Source organism: Carlito syrichta, unplaced genomic scaffold (assembly GCF_000164805.1).
Source record: "Carlito syrichta isolate Samal-C Ts95f unplaced genomic scaffold, Tarsius_syrichta-2.0.1 Scaffold126448, whole genome shotgun sequence".
Classification (NCBI taxonomy): domain Eukaryota; kingdom Metazoa; phylum Chordata; class Mammalia; order Primates; family Tarsiidae; genus Carlito; species Carlito syrichta.
Window position 1 is genome coordinate 741,655 of NW_007070544.1, and position 6,770 is coordinate 748,424.

Below are 6,770 nucleotides of genomic sequence, written 5' to 3' on the forward strand. Positions count from 1 at the left end.
AACTACAAAACTTTACTATAATTCATATGTTTCATATGTCTAAAACTTTAATTTCTAGTTATTGGACTTTAATACCATGCTATATCCTATTAAGCTAATACCTTATCGTTAATTCTTTTATAAATCGTATAGTAACTATTACACTTGAATAATGTAGCAAAAGGAAACAAAACAGCAAGCATAGATTTACGCAGCTATGAGTGTATATGTATATATTTTATCCTAACAAGTCTACTCTAAAAATCAAATAGTAGCTGTCACACTCTTGAACAAGGAAATGCAGGGTTGCCAAGATGGCGGCCATGGGCTGAAGCAGACAGAGTTTCGGTAATTAACGAAACAAAAGAAAATGTTCTGCCTGGCTAGGGGCAGGGTGACAAAACTATCATGGTAATTTAGTTTCTAATCTTAGCCCTAGGGGAAACAGCTTTCGGGAACAAGAGCGGACTACCCAGTCTACCAGGAAATAGAAGTTAAAAAAATATCTAGAAAGAAGTAAAACTTAGAAAGACAGAGAGAAGTAATTCTGCTATGCACTTTCCATCAGGTGTATTGAAATTTACTTATAAGTTTTACTGCCATGTATGCACACTGGTCACTAATCACACGCCAATATTATAGGTATAACTGATATCCTATGTCAGAGGCGATCTTCCAGATGGCCTTTACAGGCCTCAGCCATGTAGCTATAGATGTTGGCTCCCAACACTTCTCTATGTTACAACTAGATTAAGAAAGAAAACTAAGCACTGCTGTTCTATAAACTAGAAAAAGTATTTTCTCTCTCATCCAAATAAAATAATGCCTTAATTCCATTAAAATGGAATTAAGCCCTCTCTGCTAGAGGTGGATTTCTGTTCTTATCTGTCAGTGAATTGGAAAGGCTCTGAAGATATGGCAAGGGGCAGAGACAGAGAACAGAAGGAACGTGAGTCCCTGAGTCGTAAGTTAGAGGACAGCTGTCTGACTTACCCAAGATGCAATATATACATTTCATTATTTTTATTTTATCCTTTTTGATTTTTTATTTTGGATTCGGGGAGTAAGCATGCATATTTGTTACATGGGCATATTGTAGAGGGTTGGGGACTGGGTCTCCAAAAGGCCTAGTAGAGCTGAACTACACAGTACATATTTCTGGTAAATATGGCTAGCTAATACAGATTTAAAATTATAAAAAATATTCATTCTCTAACTGTTATAAAATATAGATAACCTTTTTGTCAAGTTAAGATACATTATAAATTATATTAATAATGAGAATTCCAAAAAGTGCCAGACGAGGAGAGACATCCCAGGAACTTCAACAAACCTGAGAAGGTGTAACAAGGAACGCAGTCTGAAGGTCACGACACACCAAATCAGCTGATGAAATAGTAAGAGCTGATCAGTCCACGAACTTAAGTACTGAAAGAGGAGTTATTTTAGATCCACACTGAATAGAGACCAGAAAGATAATAACAACATTTCAGGATAAAACCTACTAGGAATCTGAGATGGCTCAGTATATTAATAATGGCCAAAGAGGGTGATGATTTCACATTATCTTTTCATACCCTATCCCCGCTGAAGATGGAAGATCGTATGGAGGCTGGAGAGCAGAAGGCTGATGAACACAGACACATTTCATGATGCACTTAGCTTCCTTCCTAGAGCAATGAGATCCCTGGGAGGCTCCTACAGAAAGCCTAAGGAGACTTAGCCATTGCAGACAGCATCAGCACCAAGCAGAATAATGGAAAAGAAACTGGCATAGTGGAGAAGTGATCTCTTTATCTTTTCTAATCCCAATGTGAGGCCAAGGCCAAGAAAGCCATGTGAATGAAGAAGACATCAGTTCTACCTCAGAGCTTCAGCCTCTCTAAAGGAAGAGATAAATCCAAGGAATGGGAGAAACTAAATATACTAAGGTTTAAAATGACACAGCTCATGCATAAAGGCAATGAATCTTGTGTTTCTGAGGCCACAGCTTCCTGTTAGGAGAATACATTGTTTTCTTGTATTGAGCAGAGCACTTCCCCTCTCTGTTCCTTTCCTCCTTCACTTAACACTTGACAGCAGACATCTTTAGATAAGTATAGATGTATGGAGCCACATTGTTGTCACCAAAGCCCTGTAAACAAACTCTGACGATGTCTTCTCACAAATGGTCATTACATAACGTTTATGTCCAAGGTTCCATGACAGGTAAAATGAAATGAGAACTGGAAAATAAGTAGGTCACTGCCTCTGTGTGGCAGCATTTTCTGTCCAATCAGAACATATGTCTTATGTTTGTGCAACCGTAATATAAAACCAGCAGTTAAACGAGCATATAAGAGACAAAAATAATGACAATCCGATTTCAGGATAGGAAACCATGCTTCCAGCTGGGAGTACTGTGCTGGGAAGACTTCAAGGAGGAGAAAGGCTATGGATGAACAGGAAAGGACTCCCCTCGCACCCCCCACACACACATACACGCAGAGCGAGCAACATGGGAAAGACACCAAGCCAAGCGTGCAAAAGGGAGTCACAGTGCAGAGGCAGGGATGAGGTGAGGGATGAACGTGGGCTTTGGAATCACAGTTGCTTCTGTTTTTTTCTTAACTGCCAACCTTTTATTAAATTCTTTAGCAAATTTAGTAATTAAAATAGTAGCCAGGCTCGGTGGCTCAGCCTGTAATCCCGCGCCTTTGGGAGGCTGAGGTGAGTGGATGGCCTGAGCCCACGGGTTCGAGACCCGCCTGGGCAACTTGGCGAGACCTCATCTCTACAATAAGTAAAAAAAATGAGCCGGGCATGGTAGCACATGCCTGTAATTCCGGCTGCTCGGAAGGCTGAGGCGGAAGGATCGCCGGAGCCCAGCAGGTCTAGGCTGTGGTGGCCGGGAGCGGCCACTGCACTCCAGTCTGGGCGACAGAGTGAGACTCCAACTCAAAATAATAATAATAATGATAATTAAAATAGTTTTGCGAGTAATCATTTTAAAAAATAATACCCCTCATTAGAAGGGAGCATGTCAGTACCTTTGCCATTATTTTACAGAAGCACAGACCAAGCATTATGCCACTTTTCCCCAAAGGTGTTAAGTATATAAGAAACAAAATAAACAGCATGATTCACCTTATTTATTTATTTATTTCCATTTATTTATTTCTTTATTTTGAGTCAGTCTTACTCCATCACCCAGGCTGGAGTGCAGGTAGCACACTCACAACCACCGCAGCCTCGACCTGCTGGGCTCCGGTGATCTTTCTGCCTCAGCCTTCCAAGTAACTGGAACTGCAGGCATGCGCTACCAAGCCTGGCTTATTTTTTGATTTATTGTAGAGACGAGGTCTCACCAAGTTGCCCAGGCTGGTCTCAAACCCCTGAACCCAGGCAATCCTCTCGCCTCCGCCTCCCAAAGTGCTGGGATTATGGGCTTGAGCCACCAAGCCTGGCCACTTATTTCATTTTTGTGAATGGAAGGGGTACAATTGCAGTTGTGTTGCGTGGATATATTGCAGACTGGTGAAGTCTGGGCTTGTAGTGCACCCATCACCTAAATAGTGTTCATTGCACTGGACAGGTGGTATTTCTTCCTTCATGCCCCTGTCGCCTCCCTCCTACCTTTTGGAGTTCCCAGTGTCTATTATTCTGGAATAACTTCTGAGATTAGAATCCTACTTTAGAAGATGTGATGGCTTGTCTTGTTCTGGTCATTTAATCCCTCTGAATCTATTTTTTTCTCTGTAACACTTCTCACACACGGTGATATGAAGATGAGATCAGTTTACTTATGTAAAGAACTTCACCCAATCTCAGAGAGTCAGCGTTAAGCTTCATTACCTCCCATGTAGGAGAAAGAAAAAAAAAAATCCAAACAAGCAAAAAAAAAACAAAGCCACAAATTTAAGTCAAGGAGAGATCCTTAAGCTCCTGTTTGGAATTTCATTGATGAGTAGTGAGAATGCCTAAAGGTTTGTAAGAGGAGGAATAAGATACTTCTTAGTACTTGTAAAGAACAAAGCACTGGCCCAGCGCGATGGCTCAAGCCTGTAATCCCAGCACTTGGGGAAGCTGAGGTGAAGGGATTGCCTGAGCCCACGGGTTCAAGAACAGCCTGGGCAATTTGGCGAGACCTCTTCTCTACAATAAATAAAAAAATTAGCTGGGTGTGGTAGCAAGCACCAGTAGTTCCGGCTACTTAGAAGACTGAGGCGTAAGGATCACTGGAACCCAGCAGGTCAATGTTGGGGTGGTCTTGAGCATGCCACTGCACCCCAGCCTGAAGAAAACAGGTGTAAGAGGATTAAATAATTTGTCCAAGGTCACTCAAGTGGGAAAGCTAGAGCTTATGTCTAGGTAACCTGACTTTTAACAGGAATACCAGGCTGCCCCAATCAAAGGTGGGCTCAGGCAAGCTCAGAAAGACAAATCGGAAAAGATAGTAAGGCCAGATACACTGTGGGATCTCTATACAATACACCACAGCACAACCTTTCAAATAATGATGTAGATGAATAAGCATGGTTATGAAAAGATCATCACAATGTATTTTTAACTGAAAAATGTTGCCATGTAAAGATAAATAGTTTGTAAACTCATATATGTATAGGAAAAAAGACTGGAAAGATATACTCAAAAATGTTAATTTTGTGTGTCCGTGGGTAATTATAGATGTTTCCTTGCTTTTGTTTATGTATGCTTTATAAATCAAAAGTATTCTTTTTAAAACTGTCCTTATTTTAAATATTTCTAGAAATATTTCTAGAAAGAGGTGATGTTAGCATTAATTAAACTGAGATAAGAAGGGAGACAGGCCATGAAGGATGAGGAGATCTCAGACAATTCTGAGCTCTTGACCCCGGATGACAGTCAGGATGCTGGTCCAGGGACAGAAAGGGAGGAAGCAGGAGGAGACACGGTTTAAGGTCAAAGATTCAGATAGATTAAAATCGAATTTCTGTTGAAATATTCATTCAGTTGGTGATTAAAACTTTTACCTTATACACTTCAAACCCAGAAAAGTGGTTTAAGCTCAAAATATGACAATCTTAGCCAAAGAAATAAAGATATCTGAAGGGAGAATAGAAAAATTAGTCAAAAACGTCTTCCTGATGTTTAACTTTTAAATCTTTTCTAACAGCTTTTTGAGATATAATTCACATACCATACAATTCACTCACTTCATGTGTACAACACAGTGTGTTTTAGCATATTCACAGAGTTGTATAGCCATCGTAACAGCCACTTCTGGAACATTTGCATCTCCTCAAAAATAAGCCCTGTATCTTTTTAACTGTTACCCCAATCCTTTTAGCCAACCTCCACCTCCAGCCCTAAACCCCTCACCCACTTTTGTCTCTATAGGTTCCCTGTTCTGGACTTTCATATGAATGGAATCATATAATATGCGGCCTTTTGTGACCGATGTTCTTCAATTAGCATAATATTTTCAAGGGTCATCATGTAGTTGCATGTATATACCTTATCCCTTTTATGACTGAATACTGCACCTTTGTATGGATAGACTACATTTTATCTATTCATCCAAGGATGGGCATTTGGGTTGTTTCCACCTTTTGACTAGTATGAATAACATTTTTGCAAACATTAATGTATGAGTGTTTGTTTGGACATACATTTCCATTTATCTTAGGTAGCCATCTAGGAGTGAAATTGCTGGGGCATATGGTAACTCTGTGTTTAGTCATTTAAAGTACTGCCAGACTGTTTCCCAGAGAAGCTGCACCATTCTACATTTCCACCAGCAGTGTATAAGGGTTCCAATATGAAGATTTTGATTTTTCCACCTCCTTGTCAACTCTTGTTGATATTTGATTTTTTTATTGTAGCCTTCATAGTGGGTGTTGGAATATCCTACTGTGGTTTTGATTTGCATTTCTGTGATGGCTAATGATGTTGAGCATCTTTCCATGTGCTTATTAGCAATTTGCATATCTTTCTTGGAGAAATGTCTATTCAGGCACTGCCCACTTACTAATATTTTCCACAACAATTTTCACCTGCCCTTCTCCCAAGTCTTTGTTACTACCGGGGGTGCCAAAAAAACCATGTATATGCATTTTAAATATGATGTTTGCACAAAAGATGGTGCTAATCAAATGAATGCTAGCATCACCATGTGACAGACAGGACAGTCAAAGAAACTGATGGAAGCACGGTTGAGCGAACGTCATACTACACATTGCTATTGTAACTCAATTCAACTTTGAAAGGTAATACATAGATAATATCTTTTAAAACGTGTTTACATTTTTGGCACCCCCAATCCCCTACCCCCCTTCCTGGTGTGCAGATGGCCACCTTCTTGCTGAGTCCTTACATGGCAGAGAGAGAGAGGGAGAGCTCCTGGGTCTCTTCCTTTCTGTATAACAAGGCAAACCCCATGTATGAGACTCCACCTTCATGACTTCATCCCCTCCCAAAGGCCCCACCTCCTGACACCATCTTCTCAGGGGTGAGAATTTCAACGTATGAATTTTGGAGGAAGACAAACAGTAACACTATTCCTTCACTTGTTCAATTGTTCTTTACTTTTTTCTTTTTACACTACTTTCAGCATGGTTTTCTAATGGCAGTAAGCGTGTCATCAGATCACTTGGAGTCCCCTCAGGCCTCCCTCATATTGAAACTTCATTTGCAGCCTTACTAAAGGAGGAACGATACAGCACAGGAATTCATATGTAAGACACAGTCATTTGTTGTTTCGTCATCAACCATAAGGTCATAAGTAGCCTTTCATTCTATCCTTTGACTTACTATTTTCTTGGAAACACTTT

At 40.3% G+C, this 6,770-nt stretch overlaps 1 protein-coding gene across 3 annotated transcripts in view; it reads left to right on the plus strand.

The window, feature by feature from the left end:
• The window catches only part of NALCN (sodium leak channel, non-selective), a 363,914-nt gene that overhangs the window by 316,201 nt on the left and 40,943 nt on the right, over nt 1–6,770 (plus strand). The window lies entirely within an intron of this gene.